Source organism: Pleurodeles waltl, chromosome 3_1 (assembly GCF_031143425.1).
Source record: "Pleurodeles waltl isolate 20211129_DDA chromosome 3_1, aPleWal1.hap1.20221129, whole genome shotgun sequence".
Taxonomy (NCBI): domain Eukaryota; kingdom Metazoa; phylum Chordata; class Amphibia; order Caudata; family Salamandridae; genus Pleurodeles; species Pleurodeles waltl.
This window is the reverse complement of record NC_090440.1, coordinates 1,370,996,041-1,371,015,535: the sequence shown is the minus strand read 5'-3', so window position 1 is coordinate 1,371,015,535 and position 19,495 is coordinate 1,370,996,041. Positions and strand designations below refer to the sequence as shown.

The 19,495-nt window shown below is 41.8% G+C and overlaps 1 protein-coding gene across 1 annotated transcript in view; it reads right to left on the bottom strand.

Moving 5' to 3' along the window:
* POU2F3 (POU class 2 homeobox 3) overlaps positions 1–19,495 on the bottom strand; it is a 113,705-nt gene that overhangs the window by 78,276 nt on the left and 15,934 nt on the right. The gene's annotated exons all lie outside the window — the stretch shown is intronic.

Below are 19,495 nucleotides of genomic sequence, written 5' to 3'. Positions count from 1 at the left end.
CATCTGCCCATGGTGTGCAATCTTTTTTTTTAATGCCTCATACAGATATTCAGTCAAGCAGCATAGTGACCCCCCTATAGCCCTGAGAGATGGGCCCAAGCCATGAACAGAAAGGAAATTCTCTGCAGGGAAAGAATGAATCAACAGATTTAATGGCAACCTACACATCAATCACACGTGCCTAGGCCTCATTTATTTTGCAGATTCTTAGGATTTTAAAAGGATACATGTAGTGCTGGGGAACCCACTGACACAGGGGTGCATAAATAACTCTATAAACATTTGACATCATCTGTGTGGTTCGTAGGACGCCTGGTAGGGCCTTCGGGAAGGGAGTTCAGTCACAGTGGGCTGACGCTCCGTCTTCCGTACACCTTGAAGCACAGACCTGGGCATGTTGGGTCACACCCACGGGGATAACGGGTCCCTCGGAGCAGCGACTCACTTTCTTAAAGTAAATTGCGAACCCAGTGTTCTTTGAACAAAACCGCGCACCTCGCGACAAATGATGCAGTGACGCGGACACAAAGTCGATGCCCCCCTCAAATGTTCGTGCTACAGGCCATACAGACGCCTTGCATTAAGCTGTGATGAAAAGACTACACCTTGTACCATAAAAGCCTGACACTCTCAGAGTTGCTCTCAGTGCGAGACGGCTGTACGGGGTCAGGGTAGGAATCAACAGAGCGAGTATGTGGCAGATCTTTTCTGTGCGCAAATAAATATGCTTTTTGAGACTGGCAGAGGCGAGCTCTTGTTACAAAAGGATACTCTGGTTTCTGGTTGTCTTTTCCCTTACATACCATATGGGCTATGTAGTACATGAGCAGTGAACTGGGGTAAATGCGATATTCCCTTTCAGGTGTGAAGATATGTTCTTTGACAAAAAGCTTCTTCTTTGGTGTGTGACTACAAGAGGCACACATCCCCTACAGACCATGAGGCACGTTGCCTAAAAAAACTTGGGTAATGTAGTCTTAGCCACAGAAACTATGAAGCCTGTGTTTACTCTCATGTGTGCTGTGGTTAACATTTTTACAGCATGGTGTGTGGTAGTGTTGTAGAACCAAGTGTGCCACATGTTTTATTCTCACTTACAATATGTTTATAGCATTATGTGGTTGTGCAAAACTATAGGATTACTGATGGTCTAAAATTTCTCTAAGTTCTATTTTCATATGTTCTACCTCTTGCTAGGTTAATTAACTGTTATGAATTTAGGAAAAGTAGGTCCTTTCCTTTATTAGCATAAAATTCTAAGATGACAAACGGATCCCTAGCAGCCCTGATGAATGCCTGAGAGCAGATTAGGCTTTAAAAAGGGCAGAAACATGTAGGCGTAAGAGAGGTACACAAGCATTGTCCTCCCATTAATACCTTAATACCGAAGGTGCCACCAAATAAAGAGAAACCTTGCGGTTTGCCCTCAGGTATTTTTAATAGGTATACCTGGAGCCTGGAAATTGATCCAGATTAGATTATTTCTCAGAACTCCTCAAGCAAATTTCCCCCTTGTGGTCTAGTCTGCCCTGGTAGTACTAACAGACCAGGGTGGGGTTAGGTGGGAAATGATGAAGCATGTCACATAACGTGAGTGAGACTACCTCATCCAATTCTTGGAATTGCCTGGAGTGGATGTAGTTGAATAAGTATAGGTAGACAAATATATAAACTATTTGGGGACATAGAGAAAGGTTTACGTACCCACTTTAGCAGTGACCGCCTCCTTTTGTTTGTGATAAGACAAAGGGATCCCTCACCCCATTCTGCCAAGGGGCCTCTGAATTTCAAATTATGAAACTATGGCTGGTCCACATATCCATGCGGTTGCTATTTAACACACGTATATAATTTATGGACAGGGCCACTGGAATTAGGTGATTACGAGGTCACTGCAATTTTCGCATAAATATCGTTTTGTCACATTTGCCACATATTCCATCTTCTGCAGCATAATCTGCAGATTTTAACAAAAAACTGTTTCTAGCTCAAACGGTTTAAAAGTTACTAAAAACGCAGCAACACGTGTTGCTGCACAGTGGTGCGCTCGTTACAAAGAGTGACTGGTCACCTTTCTGTAACTTATTGCTGTGTGTGGGTGTTAAACTAGAACGAATGAGTTCTAACTAATGCCCGGAGAGTGTTAACAGGTTTACAAATGACAAAATAATGAATGTGCCTTTTCCCTGACGCATAATTTACTCAACCTTACCACATAATTGGGCCCTGCCTATGGATTACCGTCCAATGTTGCTCCCAGTTTCACCACTATACACTGCCAACCTGGCACACTCCCCACCACTGAAGCCCCATCACAACTTCAACAGGCGCTTACCCTCGCACCTCCCAGTGCCAGCACCATCGCTCTGCGCACCAGTACCAGATCCTGACACTTCCCGTCAGTGTGGGGTCGTCAAAGATCGCCCACCCGCCTTCAAGATAGCGCAAAACGTTGAGCTGCACCGGTCTCTCCTCATGTATTCACACACTCACACGCCCGTGTACTCACTGTGCATGCAGAACCTCTTTTCCCCCACTCTCTTATTCACTCCCGCTCACCTCAGTTGTTTTGATACAAGAACAACGCGCATCGCTTGTACATACACACCACTTCACAATTCTGCTTCCTTTGTGCACACAGAATTAGAATTCATTTAGCAAGCATTCATAGACATCTCATGTCCCTTTCTATGTTACACACACAAAGATATATCTCCATTACTTTGCACGCTATGTTTTAGTGTAAAAACAGACGTACACACATGGGGCTTTTTATTCATATAGAAACATATTTAGCAGTGGTTTGTGGGCACGCGCAAACACGCACCACCTGTCTTTCTTACACTGTTAGTGCTCATTTGTGCACACCCTAAGTGGCACGTCCTGAGCTTTCTCGTGCACACACCACGCGTACCTCCTTAGACGCACCACACAAGTGGGCTCGTTTGTGTGCAAGCACACGCACACATATTTAGAACTCCTGTTTGCCCAGGGCCACGCACACACTCTGGTGCTCCTGGGTACGCACGTACACACTGTTGCCCCTCTGCATCACTCCACACACCTCCCAGTCACTTGAAGCCTCAAGCATCAATATTCCGACAGGGGTTGGTCGCTCCTTCCGACGACCCCTTGTTTGCAAACAGAGCAGTCATATTTCTATTCAAATAATCTCGCCCCCTGTCCAGGCCACAAGCAGCATTTATTTTAACTCTTCCCAGTTCCCAGACAGGTAAAACAAACACGCACGGAGCTGCTTTGCATACGTCTCAGGCAACCAATCCGAGCTCGCCTCGGCACCTGCTTTGCATCAAGTAATGCTGCCGCCGGAGATGGGCTGCGAGCTAAACTGAAGGGGCGGGGAGGCTACAGGTACACAAGCCGGGGCCGGGGGGGCGAGGAAAGAGGAGACTGCCACACCTGCCAGACCTTTCCTAGTTTCCCAACCGACTCCAAATCTGCCTCCCCCTTGGAAGTTACTAAATAACTCCAAATCACTTTCCCGGACTCCTTGTTTCCAGGTTTATGCTTTCTTCTAATACTAAATGCATTCTGGGACTTGTGTTCATGGTTAATTTGAACTGAACTAATACACTTGAAGACAGCAGCAGCCCTGCCAAGTTTCCCAGGTCCTTGTGTGATGTGCTGCAACAGTCCAGGTTTTTTCCTTTGAATTCTGGGATTTATAGTCCTGTTTATTCCATTATAAAACAGGATTACACATCCCAGAGTTCAAAGAAATAAATCTGGTCTGGAGCAGCGCTTCACGCATGGACATGGGAAGCTTGACAGCTATGCCAGGTGACAGATATGTAGAAAATAGAGGAATCGGGCTTGAGCAGTTGAGTCCTGGTGTTATATGGATCATCTGGCAGCATGGACCACTGGGCACCAGTGACAGCCTTGAATACAGGATGACCAGAAGGCTCCATGTCACTGGGACACCACTTCATCTTTCTCGGACTTTGCTTTTACTTATTATTGTTATCAGGTGTGTTGGCCCAAATACAATGAACCGAGACTACAACCCCCAGAATGCTCTGGCACATAAAAACAAAGTCCAGGAACGGAAAAACTGTGTCACAGTGACATGAAACTATCTAATCACCCTACCTGAATACAATGCAAACTTATGAGATTGGGGAAGAGGTAACCGGGTGCATACAGTAACTGTGCATTTAAATATCTACATGTATATGAAGAGTTTAACTACATGTCACTAGCTGCAGTGTTGTCCAAGCCTAGGCACCAAGCCACTTTAATATTTTCCAGGACCATCCAGTGAAGGTCCACAAGGCATGATCCATGCAACATTTTCCATATAACATCAGATGTGTAGGTAGTTCAATTAAATACATTGTGTGTACATTTATCCCATGTTTATATCCTGAAAAGTCAGTTGGAACATCATAGGTCGTCACTACTTGACTCCAATTGGTGAAGCAACTCACCCATTACTTTCGCCCTTCATAGACTACCTGATGGGACAATGGATTGTCTCACATAAGCCACTGATTCTGTTGCACGGTCAGTGCTAGCATTTTTCTGATCAGATGTGCACATCCACCTAATAGAAAGTGAACCTTAGTGGCAAGCTAGTGGGCCTATACTTTTTAAATTTCCATTCTTTATTCTTTTTTATTTCGTTTTAGCCATCTTTGAGCGTTTAATCAATGTCTTCTGGTTACAAGAATTTAAAGTGAATCGTGCCTTTTTCTGCACAAGGAACAATCATATTTTCCAATGATGTGCACTAAAACCATTAAGGGTTTCTCTACCCATTCCAAGTACACCTGCCTGCTAAGAACCAGGTGGACAGTTCGATTAAAATTGTATGCAGTGGTTACTTTTTTTTAATTAAAAGTATATATAAGGCCTATGGCCAGCACATTTAAGTGGTGATATGTTTTCTTTTTCCCCATTGTATCTGTAGAATATGCTTATAATTAGAAATAAAAAAGAAACTCTCACCAGTTAGCCAAGCCCAAATGTTTAGTCCTTGCCAATGTTTGTTTTCTTAGCCTTCACCAAAAGAATCACAGGTAGTAAAGATTTTTTTTTTTAAAGTATGCAAAGTAGTGAGATGTGCATATTTGCAACATTGCATACCTCTATTGTAGACAAGATCTCAAAATGTAACATATCAGGTGTGAGGTGGCCAACCAGGCAATACAGTTTAGGTCACGTCCCTTTGCATTTTGGAATCTGTAGCTATTTTATTATTATTTAGGGGGTGACTACCCACCTTAAGGAATACTCATAACCCTTATCAAGTTGAACCATCAAAGTCACTAAATTAAACTGAGCTCAACATCCTAGTAGCTAAGGCACAGAGCAGACAGGCTTAACTTAAGGAAACATAGAAACTGTTTATGCAGTACCAAAACAGTAATCATGTTGAAATGCAAAACAGTAAAAAGTCAAACTTGGATTAGAAAAATATAATGAATTGTAATAAACAAAATACCACAGAAACGACAACCATCTCATAAGGGGAGCCAGAGATATACATTTTTAAAGGTTAAATAGAAATAGCACGAAAAATTCACAACACGCCAACAATAGTGAATAGTAGCAGTAGACCTTGATCTAAGTGCAATTTGCGGCTGACTGCGATGGAGAGCAGTATGGATACTCAAATCAGGTTTGTCCTGGACAAATATTTTACCCTCGGATTTAGTCCTTTAAGTCCCAATCCACTAGAGCAGTACACTTCTAAAAGTCCCCTGGAACTCAGGGGAAGCACTTAGAGACTCAAAGAGTATCAGGAAGAATGAGGTGAACACCAAGGTCCAGTGCAGTTCAAGTTACTACTGGTCAGCTGGGTAGTTGCAGGAAAGGACTCTTGTATCCTGTTGTATCCCTGTAGCTTGAACAGGAGGTCAGCCTTATGACCCTTGGAGACAACTACTTTGTTCTGTGTGCAAGAGGTCACAGATCTAGTCTTTTCAGACTCCTCTCAGGTCACAGGCAGCAGGCCTAGTCTTTCTCTGTCCTTCCTCAGTTCAAGGAGTGTTCTGAAGTGGGTACCAGGACATTCCACATTAATATCTGGCACAAGATAGCGTGTGGGAATGACTCCAGCAAATGCCATAATCAACTGGATAAAAGTTCCTGGGCCAACCCTGTCCATATTAGGTGTTTTCAAGATGTAAAAAGTCTTGGGAACTAAATGTGGGAATCTGGGCTCCAAGGGCTGGGTGTGTGTAGGGGTGGTGGTGTTCTATAGTAATCCCAGTGCCCCCATCTAACACTAAAATCCAGTTTGAGGAACCCATTGTACCTCCAATAAACCCAAAGACAGAAGTCTGGTAGAACAAAAGTAGAGTTTCTCATCAACCTGGCAGTGTATACGAAAGAATAGTTTTGGTATCTGGTTTCCATTCCTTTCAAGTGTGCCCCCAGTTTTATTTGTAAAACCCAGAGACAGAGTTCTGGTGGGACAAAGCAGATCCTTCGACAACCAGACAGTGGATATACAAAAATTATCTTGGCATCCTGTTCTCTGCACTTCAAGTGTGCCCCGGAGTTACATATGTATACCTTACAGACCTCATTAAGCAGGCTTTGATGTTCAAGGGGGATTTGACACTGTGATGTGAAAAGCATGCTCACAGACCCCACCAAGGATATTCTGGAAGGTTCAGAGGAGTCATCTTTGCCCATTCTGGTCACCCTATTATTATTTGCTTGTAGGAGACATTTCACACCTTTTACAGACCTCTTTCAAGGATCATCAGGCATGGAAAAAGTAACTTTCTAACAGACGCTTTTCCTTAATATATGTTACAAATCTGATTTTACCATTGAATTGGATTTTAATAGCTATTAAAAATAGCTCTTTAACTATTTTCTACCTAGTCCCATTCCCGAGATACACTATTAGGATTTTCAATCTGGACTCTGGTTTTCAACAAAGGACAGGTAGCCCTGCAACACTGAAAAGTAGCTTTTGGGTGTTAACATTAAATTTATACATGTTGTACTTTTAAATACTATGCACCTTACCTTGTGGGTGACAAAGCATAATTAGAGGTGACTTATTTAAATTAAAAAGGAGGTTTTGACCTGTCAAATGGGTTTACTTTGACAGACCAAATTGCAGTCTTTAAACTGCCACAGTCAAGCTACAACTGAAGGCCTACAGCCATGTTTTACACTGATACTGTACTGGATGGCAGTAATGACATTTAATTTATAGGCCCTGAATATATTATGAACCATGTACTAGGGACGCATATGTAAGTTAAATATACCAATTAGGAATATGCCAATTCAACATTGCTTAAGGGGGAGCACAGACACTTTATTACTGTTTAGCAAGGTTAAAGTGCACAGAGTTCTACAGCCAGCAACATCATAAGGTCTAGCAAAGGTAAACATTACAGAGTGACCACACACATAAGACAGAGTTCCTATAACATTTTTAACGTTCATCCTGGGAAAGTAAAATTGAGAGAACCAGAATTAGAAGTGTTGTGTTAAAGTCATGGACTTGCTCAGCATCTTACCTATGACCCCAGATAAGTGGGTACTCTGAACACATAAACCAAATCCGCAAATACAAGCATACTTCTAATCAGCATTTGACATGAATACTTTGCAGCCCAATAGCAGGGCGACAAGTACCACAATTCACCAAGGAAATACATGAGCCATAAAACTATCCAAAAGACATTTCAAGAACAAGTGTCAGGGTCCCTGTTACTCTCGAAGCAGAGTAGGGAGTTAGCTACTCTAGGCCCCAAGTGTCACAAGAAGTAGCAAGCATTTTAAAGATACATTTAGAGACACTCTTATGGAATATTCTTTTTTGAGGCCATTTTCAAGAATTTTCCACATGTCTAATTAATCATAGTGTCCTGATGAATGTGTATTACATTTGTTGCTAAATTGGAGTAGACTGAAGTGTTAGAAGTCACCGATAAGACTGAAAGAGTCTTCAAAGTGATGACCTGCAGATTCTAACATTGACATTCCATACAGGCAGAGTAAAATTGGGGGTAGTCTTGGAATGAATAACAATTTTTACTGAAAATGATTCTTTTTTGACACATTATAGGCACATTTAAAACAAAAATTGCACTCCAAGTAAGATCGGGACAAACAAACCCCGATAACCCCCCTGAGAGTATGGAAGCTGTATACAACATCAAGCAACAAGTACTCTCTTGGCGATAAATCCAAAATATGTTTAGATCATAAGTATCCTAAGAGGAAACTGGAGGGCTTTGAAAATCAATTACTAATGCACACTTCAACATAATTTATCATCCCCTTATTAGGTGTATTTTATTTGCATATCCCATCCATTCCTCACAGGCATTGTTCAGGTCAAAAAAAAACTTCTTTAATGTATGAAATATACCATACATTTATATATTTATATGTAAACCACACATTTTAATGCAAAAAGCAAAAGTAATCAGAAATGTGCAAGCAAAAATACACCTTTTTTCTTAATTTATCAAATGATTATATGTATATTTATATTTACATAACTTTTTGCACATAAAGTCTTTGCATTTCTATATTTCAATATTGCAAATCAAGACCAGTATTTCTGTTCCATCTTGGTTCCAATGTGTGAAGCTTGGAGGATGACATGGGAGGCCTGTAACTTCAGTCAGAAGGACAGACCTATTGGATTGGTTCTCTATGCTCCAGCAAAGAAGCCAGTACCATGGGATTGGGAGAAGCCAAGCATTTGGGTGTTACTGAGTGGGAAGCAGATCATCATAAGTGAGCAGTTCTTTGAGTGTGCATGAAGATTTAAGTGTCAGAGAGCTGCAAGTAATATAGAAAAATAGTTATTGGAAGAAGGGCTGCATTACCCAAGTGTGAAATGTGTTAGTAGGAAACAATACACTCTCTAAGTGAGATAAGAATACGTCAGATTAATGCACTCAACGAGTATAAAGAACATTACGATTAGAGAACAGTCATCAGTGAGTTTGGGAGTGGAAGTTTCAGAGAGATGTGTTCTTTGAGTGAGAGTGGTTCTAGGAGAAAATAATATATTGAGTGAAAGAAGTCTCAGTGTCAGAAAACAGCACTTAGAAAGGGGGAGTTACGCAAAAATGTGCTCACAAACGAATTCCATCACAACTCCTTTTTGTGAGTGAGTTTTCCTGCTAACCATGTTTTTTGCAAACATCTCAAAGTTAAAAAAACTACAAAGTTGCAGAGCACAACTTTTGCAACTTTCCACACCACCACAAACCATACAATATATGCATGAATTCCAAAGAACTCACGCCCCATTCCTTGGGGCAGGAATGCAATTCAACTTTGTATGTAATTTGACCTCTCCAAGCCATGTCAACCTCTTGCTAACGATCATACCGATTCATCAAACTGTGATTGTAATTCGCATTATATAGTGCTTATAGGGTAAAGGATGGATAGAAGAGAGAATAGTTTAGAAAGGGTTTTTGGGAGTTCATAGTAGTGAAAGAGGTTTGGGATGACTCAGTGATTCAACGTAGGGGATATTTTGGAAGTCAAATAGAATGATTCATAGAGTAGTTGTTTGGTGAGTTTTTGGGAAATTAGTTAACTTGTTTTCTTTTCTGCAGTGGAAGGAAAATATGTGGTATGTAACCGTGCATAAGAGATATACATACATAAAGATCTTAATTATATATACATATGGAAAATAATTAGGGGATATACATTTTTACTAGATAAATTCCATATACGTGCATGCATGGATAAATATTTACAAACTCAGGTTTTCCATTTTTGCAAACACAAGAACTTCAGCTAATGACTCTCCAAGTTCTAGGGGCACCAGATTCAAAGTTGTAGGTTCTCTTGCGCAAACACCATTTCATGCACATCAAGCAGCTTGATTATGTAAAAAAAAAAAGCTAAATACTGCCAAATTGGTATCTAGTATAACAAAATTTACATGCGGGATATGAACTCATTAAATCTTTCCCGGGTCATTGAGTTAACTCCCAGTGGGGATTTTTTTCAGTTCTTTGTTGTTTGGCTGGTAACATCATATTGCACAACTATACAGTTCCACCAATCAGTTGACCGGAGACTGCAAGTATTATCAGAAACTCAGTTTCAACTGTTTGCTTTAAGACAGTCAAAACCTTCACAAAATCATTCACTAAATAGGAATATGACTAGAACATGGGAATCCATGTGATGTCAACATTTGGACATCCAGGCAATATACTGTCATTGGCAGGGGTAGACTGGGAACCCACAGGAGATCTGGCAAATGTCAGACCAGCCCCCGTGAGTACACAATGAGCGAGCGCAGTGAGCAAACCTGACCCCCACTAGGGAGGGTTTGTGGTATTTTTCCACCAAATTTGGGAAAACATGACAAAAATGGTGCACTCTACAACACAGTTTTTTTTATTAAGATACCTAGTCCTACCTACACACATTCTTACAAAGTACACAAAAAATATGATGTTAAGTATGAAACTTGAATTTAATTATAAGTGCACACATGTACTGTTAGGCACATTCAAGAAGCTGAGAACACAATCAAAGACCCTTTTGAGGAATGTTAGCATCCTCCACACCAATAAGTGGCATGGCAGGGCTGGCTGTAACACTGGTGGTGCCTGGTGTGACAATATTTTCCCCCCCCCCTCCCAATGACGACCTCCTCCACGGATTCCCTCATTATCAGTCACCGCCAGTGACCACTCATCTCTCAATAGTTCTTCGCTCATATGTATTTCATTTGTTTTATAGTGCCTCTCATTCCACTGTAGGGTGTTGGAGTACTTTACATTAGCATTAAAATACAGACACAATGACTCAAGTGTGTGTAAATCAGTGTACAGAAAATGTTACATTAGACAAAGGTGACTAAAAGGTCTAGGATTCAAATGTCATCCATAATGGTAGGCATTTTTTTATTAGTGTTTGGTCTGGAGAAGCACTAACTCAGGATACAAAATGTAACGCAGTGGTTAGGGTTGGCTTTACTAATAATTTATTTCTACCCAAACAAACCCTTTTTTAGCAATATTAGGATAATGAAAGACTAGGAAAAAACATAACTTTCTCACCTGAATCATGCAGTTTGTATGCAGCTCTTCGATGGCAGTTCATAGCTCTATGGGCTATATTACAATTGTAATTTATGAACCTCAAGTAACAAAAGGATCTCTATGACAAAGCAGTAACCCACTGAGCTAGCCACATAAAATACAGTTCTGTGCTCTGCATGGTACACATTCTTTGCAGCAGGCGTGCTAATCCTCTGTGCTACTTTAGATCAGTCAAATCTACCACTATACAATACTCTGATCCCTTTCCAGCAGGAACATTAATCACCAGAGTTAGCTTGACATTTTTATTGTTGCCTGAAAACTGCTAGATATAAAAGTCAGCCACAGGTGTGTTTAAACCCATAACAATTTGGAAAACGCAGTACCACTCAGGTGAGCGATAAACCCGCCCCCAGAAACAAAATAAGCCTACAGGAACAAAACTGCCTCCCTTCCTTCCAGCATCCTGGGGCAATGCCCAATGTCCGGAATGGCCAGTCGGGCCTTTGACATCAGATAAATGATGTGGGCTAGCCTGGCAGTTGACTGATACTGCCTGAACGTTTCATACCAGCATCAGGTTAGTATCTTGCTGTATTGAAGAGATCCTCCAAAAGTGAAAGGAGGTTGCTTGATGCTAATCTTGAACCACTCTTATGTTGGGCTGATTCAAGCTTTGTTGAATTATTCAACTTTTTTAAAGTTTGAGTTCAAGTGGTTCGACCCCCTAAATCTACCCTCCGAATTTTGCATATAAATCAAAATAAAGTAAAAAAAAAAACACGTGCCCTGCTGGTGGAAGTCATAAGGAATTGCATTTGTAATAATTAAATTCAAAATAATCCCAGGACACGGCACATTTCTCAAATCTCTTGATAGCACAGGAAGAGAAAAACAAAGTTTGAGCCCAGGGCTATTCTGTAGGAGAGCTTTTTTGATCTGAAGTTCCATAAGTCTTATGAGAATTTAAAGGCACACGGCCGAGTACCTGTTTTGCCATAAGTAACGTTTTCTTGCCGAATTCTCAGAAGGGAGAGTATTCTTTCGATCTCGGGCCCCTTTAGCTTGCTCATCAAGATTCTAAAACTAGGGGGTATGATCAGCCTTTTCTGTTCTGAAGTTTGAAGAGGGAAGAATTGTTCTACCATGGCAGAGGTTGTGTGCGTAGGTGACAGACTGACAGAGAGAGAATGAGACAGGTAGGGAGAGTGAACAGGAAAGGGTGAGTGAGAAAGAGAAGAAGAATTCTGTCTAAACTTGCACATTTGATGCCTGTCTATAATTGCGCAATGCCGTGCTTTTGCCCACACTCTACTTCATGCGCGCGAGTGTGAGAGACGTGTTACCGTTGTCATTTCTCTTCTGTATGAAGGAAGCTTGCACTTATAATTACCATAGTAGAACTCCGCGTTCTGTGGGAACTGTAGATCGCGGTGGCGAGCCATGCTCTGTCTGCCACGCCTGCGTGCGCATGCGTACGTGAGCGTGCGCTGCTGTCCAAACTTTGATGCCCGAAATGGGTTTATTCTGTTCGGAAACCGAGGGTTACTTAATAAGAGCACACGCGTGGCGTTGAACAAATTTGCACCCCTAGGCTTTTGTAACTGTAAGTAAACTGAAAAAATGTTTTGTGTTGCATTGAGAACTGCATGCGACCATGCTAAACCATAGTAAGTTTTTCTTGGGTTTTTGAGTTCTGATGCTTGCACTTAGGGTCGGCTTTAAGGCGGTGGAACTGGTGCGGCCGCATTGGGAGCTGACCTGGAATAAGCAATAACTTATTTTTTTAAAGCACCTGCTGCAGAGTTCCTTGTGTGTCCTGCTTTCAGGCAGCAATAAAAATGTCAAGATAACCCTTTTGATTACTGAAACTGCTAGAGAGGGAGAGGTGAGAGGATTGTCTAATGGCAGTTTTGACTCCCCATAAAGCAGTACAGAGGGTTAATATACCTGCTGCAAATAAGAGAGCTTATTTTATGTGGATAGCGGAGTAGATTAGTAAAGCCACCCTTTACGAGTGCCAGAAAACAAAAGAAATATATGTGAGTAAGGGGCTATGGAGAGATATGAGGTATTTTTGCTAGGTAGTAGTGAAGGAATCCGAGGTGGAGGTCATCTGGGGAGGTGGGGCTGACAGCAAAAAAGATTGTCGCACCAGTCGCCACAAGAGATAAAGCCAGCCCTGCCTATACTGTAATGGTTTAATGTGCCATCTGTGATGTGCTCACCGCTTCTGTCTACTTTTTGCCTGCTTTTTGTTTGTCTCTGCTGTGTGTGGTTGTAAATAGAGATTTGTGGTATTTAACCCCTTGGCTGCTAAGCCCCCCTATGCTATGCCTTTTTTGGCAAATTGGGTTAATTTGAACTTAGGCCTCCATAACGTTTTGTGCACATAAGCTATCCATGCCAAATCTGCGTCCTTTTTTTTCTAACATCCTCAGGATTGTAAAAGTGCCCAGGGTTTGTGGATTCCCCTGGAGGGGGCTGAGAATATAGGCAAAATATAGCAACATTTAGTTTTTTTTTCTTTCTCTTAAAGGAAAAAGTGGTCAAGGTAAAATTTCCCTAAAAATTGCATCTACAAACAGTTTGCTGTACTAAAGTAACAATCTTCCCATATTTTAGGAACATGCAGAGCTGAATCAAATAAACTAATTTTGTACCACAGTTTTAGCATTTTTCTAAGAGGTAACCTATTTTCCCCATTTTTTGTGGTCTGAACCAACTTCCAGTTTGATGTTGTAGCCAGTATAAAACCCATGGGGGATCCAGAAAAGCAACAGATCTCTGAAAAGTATACAACATTCTGAATTCACAAAGGGGGTCATATGTGTAGATCCCTCAAGATTTTCCAGAGGAATATAACTGTTAAAAAAAAGAAATATTGAAAATGACCAGGAAAAATGGGCATTTGTGACGTTTTCATCTGTAACTTTTCGTCATGATGACAGATTGGCAAAAGTAGCCCAAAAAAGCCCAAAAAGTGCAGCTGTTCTCTATTGCAAGAGGGACGATATTGGGAGTTAGCCTGGCCTGTATGTAAAATCAACACACAAAAGAGTCAAATGTTCTCTTGTTTGCCATTGGGATGAGATGATTTAGGTCCCAGGGGGAGCAGAAAGACTATTGCCCCCTTCGGTTGGGGTGGGGGTATAACCATCCCCATGGTGGTGAATAAATGAATGAATAATCTTTATTGTACAGTTAATTAAAACCATTACAATGCTGTGCAAAATAATGTCACCGTAAAATCTCTGCTATCATATAAAAATACATAACTATTACACATAATAAATACGGTTTAAAGGGGTAAAAAATATCCAGAGCCTTGTTCTTTGTCTGTCCCCCTCCCGTCTCATCGTTCTATTCATGTCCCTAAACACTTCTCAGCGTTCTTTAAGATTTTCACCATATGTGAGTTCAGGATTGGATCACCAGCTTTTAGGCATGCTATTACTGCTTGTCTGCATGTCCTTATGCCGCGTTGATTACAAAGCGATATTATCAAGCATTTTCTCTCTTGCAGGGCACAGGCATAAAAGGTGAATCATATTCCACTTCCCCTTATTACATAACCAACAAAATTCCTTTGGGTTCTTCTCCCCCTGCATAATCTTTTTTATCACCAGGTAACTTTCCTAGTCAGATATACAGAAATTCAATTTTTAGCGCAGGGGACCAACCTTCTTCGGAATAGGGCTGCTGTTGTAGACATTTGTGCTCATTTAGTACCCCCCAGGCATGTGATCTTTTCGAAAATATTTCTTTGTCCTTCAGTAGAGATAACATCTTGGTTTTGTTCTTTACTACTCTTTTGAAACATGCTACAGTTAGGTTACTTTCCCAGCTTTCTTGCAGCCCTAATTCATTTATTGCCTTGTTTAGATAGAGCACAGCCGGATGCTCACCATTTTTTTGGAGTTCTTGCCACAGAACCTGACACAGGTCATTCCTCTTATTGGTTTTTATTCTGTGCTAAGCTTTCATGTAGGCTCCTTTTCTGTCTATTGTCTGATTTATTAGCCCGAACTCCAATCGTATCTGTGCTGGTGATGCATTTGGAGGTATGCAAAATAGCTGTCTATATGTTCTTACTATACTTGTATTTAAACATAGTGCATCGCGCCCTCTCAATGCAACACTGCCATACGTTAGACTAAGGGCCAGTTTGGCTGATATCACCTTTGTTAATGGTAAGATGCTCGGGCCGTTCAAGGTTCTTTTTAGTTTTGAGAACGCTTTGTGCAGTGTTAGACCTTTCGTTTTTACCTCCTCTCTATGTTGGGTAAAGCACCCCCGTTCATCGAACCGCACTCCCAGGTAGCAATAGGAATGGACTAATTCCACCTGTTCTTCATTCATGAACCATCTATATTTTTTCTTTATCCAACGGCTACATTCCATTACCTTCATCTTTTCTAGATTTACTACCAAACCATTTTGTTTTGAATAATTTGCTAGCCCTCCCAGTAATCTTTGAAGCCCGACTTGCGTTTGGCTTATCAGAACAACATCGTCTGCATATAGCAGATTAGATATCGTTGTCTGGCCTAATCGCGGTGCATGTGAGTTTACTGTTTTTAGTTCTTGTGATAAATCTGCTAGAAACAAATTAAAAAGATAGGGTGCAAGGACGCAGCCTTGTTTTAGTACTTGAAAGGTATCTATTTTTCTTGACAAGACCGACCCGTCCCCTATCCATATCCTCACCCAAGTGTCATTGTACAGGAGCTGTATAGCTTTAAGAAGACTAGATGGAATGCTCAATTCTGTAAGTTTCCTCCACAGCAAGTTTCGATTTACAGAGTCAAAGGCTGATTTAAAATCAACAAAGCAAAGGTATATTGGTAACTTCTTTTGAGTTTGTTTATCCATTAACATGGATAGTGCTAATATGTTTGTTTATGTTCCTACTCCTTGTGTGAATCCGGTTTGATTTAGTGGGACAATATTTCTGTCTGTTGCCCATTCTCGTAGTTCACTTAGAAGTAGGCTAGCAAAATACTTTGCTTCTATAACTTGTAATGTAATTAGTCGGTAATTTTCTGGTGCATCTCTGTTGCCTTTCTTGACTGTGTTTATTATAGACCCCCGCCATGAATCTGGTACTATCTGTAGTTGTAGTACACAGTTATAAACTGTGGTTAGTATTGGCATCCATAAATCTGTGTTTGACAAATACAAAACTTGAAGAAGCCAATTTGGTCCTGGAGCACCGTCCTTCCTGGACTTTAATACTATTTTCCTTATTTGATTCTCCTGGAAGGTGTCTATAATGCTATCTTTGTTTTCTATGCCCCCATTCCTGATGTCTTCACTTTTTGACTTTTCCCCACTAGGCCCTATTGTTGGTTTGAATATTTCATTTAAAAATTGTACCCATATCTGTTCTGCTATATTAGAATTTACTACTGGTCTTTGAGGCCGATTTATTCCATTTTCAGTTTTCCAGAACTGCTTTGCCTTATTTAGTTTAGCCAAAAATAATATCTTTGCCCAGAGCTCATCATTTTTTCTTTTTCTTCCCAGACCAGTCTTTGCAGACTCTTATTTACTTTTCGGAAGCTATGCTGTAGATCTTTATTTTGTGGGTCTTTCCTAATTTTCCTTTGCATTTTGTTCCTTTCTTTTCTTAACTTTTGAACGGTTATAGATAACTTAATTCTTCCCCAGGTCTCCTCCACTAGTCTTCCTCGCGGACCCCTTTGGGGCATCTTTGCAACTCCCTTTTCTATTATACTATTAAGGAACCCCCCCCCCCCACTGTTTAACTTTATTGCCATATCCATATGCTAGAGTTTTCTTTACTAAAGTTTCAGCTAACTCTTTTACTTCAGCGTTCAATTCACTAGACCATATTAGCCTTTAATAATTTACTATGGTGTCTCCCCCCCCCATGTGGTTATCTGTTGGTGATATTGTATTTGTGTTGAGAGCACCATTCTCTGTTGTCCATGATCGCTACTTCATGTTTTTTTTTTATACTAAAGGATTTTATCCTTCCCCAGAGATTTGGCGTTACTATTGTGTAATCTATTGTAGAGCAAGCAGAGGGTGAGAAATAGGTCCACTCCGGAAGAGTGTCTGATTGAAATCTCCTGTTTAGGGTTCTCATCCAGAGGGACTCCAAATCCTTTATTATTGAGTTCACCCTTTTGTCGTGTGTTCTTCTCAACTGATCCCTATTCCTTTGGGGGGGATTGACCATACATAATCTTGCTGGATTGCTTGCTCTTCACACTCTGAAATGTGCATCAAGTCCATATTAAAATCTCCTGATAATATTATGTCTGGTACATTTATTTTCTGTAATACGCCCATTATAACCTCACATAACTCATTTGCTGTAGTAGACTTTATTTTTTTGTTTGGGGGGAAATACACGTTTATTACATTGTGGTGGGCAACCCCCACTCCTCTTTTAAAAAGAAAAAAAAAGAATTCCTTGGTGTCTTGTGGGATTTCTGCCCCCCCGAGGGTGCAGATCAGGGGTAATTAGCCCATCTTCCCCGGGAGGGCAGAAACACTGTGCCCATTTTTGGGGGGTTAGTCCATTGCCATGCCCATTCTGGGCAACCCTTACCCATAGAGTAAAAAAAAGATCCCTGGTGCCTAGTCAGCTTTTTGCCCCCCTGGGGGGCAGTTCAAGGGCTATTGCCCCATCTGCCCCCATGTGGGGCGCAGAAAGACTTTAGCACCATTCATTTCTGATGGAGGCATGGTCATGCCTACGTGGGCAGCCCCCATCCATCTTTTATTTAAAAAAAAATCCCTGTTGTTTCGTGGGCTTTCCCTCTGGGTGTCAGATTGGGGGTAATAATACCCATCTGCCCCCTGAGGGGGGACAGAAAGATTGTGCCCATTGATTAAAATGTGGTGGGGGCATTGGCATGCCTAGTTTGGGCAGCCCCCACCCCTTCACACTAGCTTAAAAAAAACCTGGTGCCCCCATCTACCCCCGGGGGGGGCAGGAAGACTGAATATGGTAAAACAAATTCGGGGGGAGCAAAAGCCCTTGCCTAATGAGCTGCTCCCCCCTCCCTGGTGTCTAGTGGTGGATTCCTGCTTGGGGATCGCCTTCCTGTAGTGATTCCAAAGCAGGATTGCACAAGGGAGGGGCACCATTGGAAAGGGAGATTCTCCCCTTTCCAGTGATACCTTTCCCATCTGCCTCAGTGCTGGAGGGCTGAGATAGCCTCACTGGCACCAAGGCAAAGAAAATGAAATGAGCTGATTGTAGGAGGCTGGCCTGGCTTATAGTGGGTACCTTGTGGTACTTACACCCCGTGCCAGGTCCAGTTATCCCTTATTAGTAGAATAGAGGTGTTTCTAGCAGCTTAGGCTGATAGAAGGTAGCTATGGCAAAGCAGCTTAGGCTGAACTAGGAGACATGCAAAGCTCCTACTATACCACTCATATCATATAGGACAATATCATACGAAAACACAATACACAGAGTTACTAATAAATAAAGGTACTTTATTTTTATGACAATATGCCACAAGTATCTCAGTGAGTACCCTCAGTAAGAAGGTAAGATATATATACAAGTTATATGTACACAAACCCAAAACAGGTAAGAAATAATAAGAACAGTAATGCAAACAAACTAAGATTACAATAGGATGCAATAGGTGAACATAGGTCTAGGGGCAACAAAAACCATATACTCCAAAAGTGGAATGCGAATCACGAATGGACCCCAGACCTATGGGAGCTTGTAGAGGGTCGCTGGGACTGTAATAAAACAGTCAGGGTGTCCAAGATACCCCGCCCCAAAGCCCTGAAAAGTAGGAGTAAATTACACCTACTACCCCAATAGAACACACTAGTCGTGATAGGGGGATTCTGCAAGAACCACAAACACCAGCAAAGCACTGAAGACGGATTCCTGGACCTGAGGACCTGGAAGGCAAGGGGACCAAGTCCAAGAGTTGCGATAGTGTCCAGGGGGGGCAGGAGCCCAGGAAACCCCGGATGAAGGTGCAAGAAGGCTGCCTCTAGATGGAAGAAGCCTAGGATTCAGCAACAACGAAGAGAGCTAGGAACTTCTCCTTTGGATAAAAGATGTCCCATGGCGTGCTGGAGGTTGCAGAAGTGTTTCCACGTAGAAATACCACAAAGAAGCCTTGCTAGCTGCAAGGGTCGCAGTAGAGGTTTTGGGGTGCTGCTGGGGACCAGGAATGACCAGAATGTCGCCCCTTGGAGGAGGAGACAGAGGGGGTGCTCAGCAACTCAGAGAACCCCCCCACAAGCAGGTAGCACTGCAGAAGTACCAGAGCAGGCACTTAGAAGATTGGTGAACAGGAGCTGGCTCAACTCAGAAGGTTGAGCACTGCAGGACGGAGTGCTGGGGACCCAGGCTAGGCTGCGCACAAAGGAATCCTTGGAGAAGTGCACAGAAGCCGGAGCAGCTGCAAATCACGCAGTACATAGGTTTGCAGTCTAGTGTGGGAAGGCAAGGACTT